Raw genomic sequence first — 412 nt, forward strand, 5'->3', positions numbered from 1 at the left:
GCACTCCGGCCGCGGCCCTGTCCGCTCCCTCCTCGCGGCCGGGCGTTCCCCGCCGCCCGGGAGCCCTCTGGATGCGACCTGGGAAGGAGTCTTTGGAGCTTCTTGCCGCGCTCCCCGCGGACTGCCGTCCGAGGTGCTCTCCCGGGTGAGAGCCCGGACCGCCACCTACCGGCTTAGGTGACCTCAGCTTTCACGGGACCGTGGTTGTTTGCGGGTGGGGAGAGGAGCAGGCGGGAGGCTCCTCCTCGGGAGCCCTCTCCTCGGTGCGCAAAAGGAGCGAGGTTCTGCACGGTGTCTCCGCTGCCCAGGGTCAAGGCGGTGGGTGGGATGAGCTGCCAGGGCGCACACTGCTAGAGAGAAGGCCAGCACACCTGCCGCAGGTATTCGCTGCCAGGACCACCTAAGAGAAAAG

The 412-nt window shown here is 68.4% G+C and overlaps 1 protein-coding gene across 1 annotated transcript in view; it reads right to left on the minus strand.

The window, feature by feature from the left end:
- Positions 1 to 192, minus strand: part of Cyfip1 (cytoplasmic FMR1 interacting protein 1) — an 88,893-nt gene extending 88,701 nt beyond the window's left edge. The window contains exon 1 of the mRNA XM_048792974.1: positions 170 to 192. The gene's annotated coding sequence lies outside the window, so the exon portion shown is untranslated. The remainder of the gene's footprint in view (positions 1 to 169) is intronic.
- Positions 193 to 412: the final 220 nt, after the last annotated feature.

This window comes from Marmota marmota, unplaced genomic scaffold (assembly GCF_001458135.2).
Source record: "Marmota marmota marmota unplaced genomic scaffold, marMar, whole genome shotgun sequence".
Classification (NCBI taxonomy): Eukaryota; Metazoa; Chordata; class Mammalia; order Rodentia; family Sciuridae; genus Marmota; species Marmota marmota.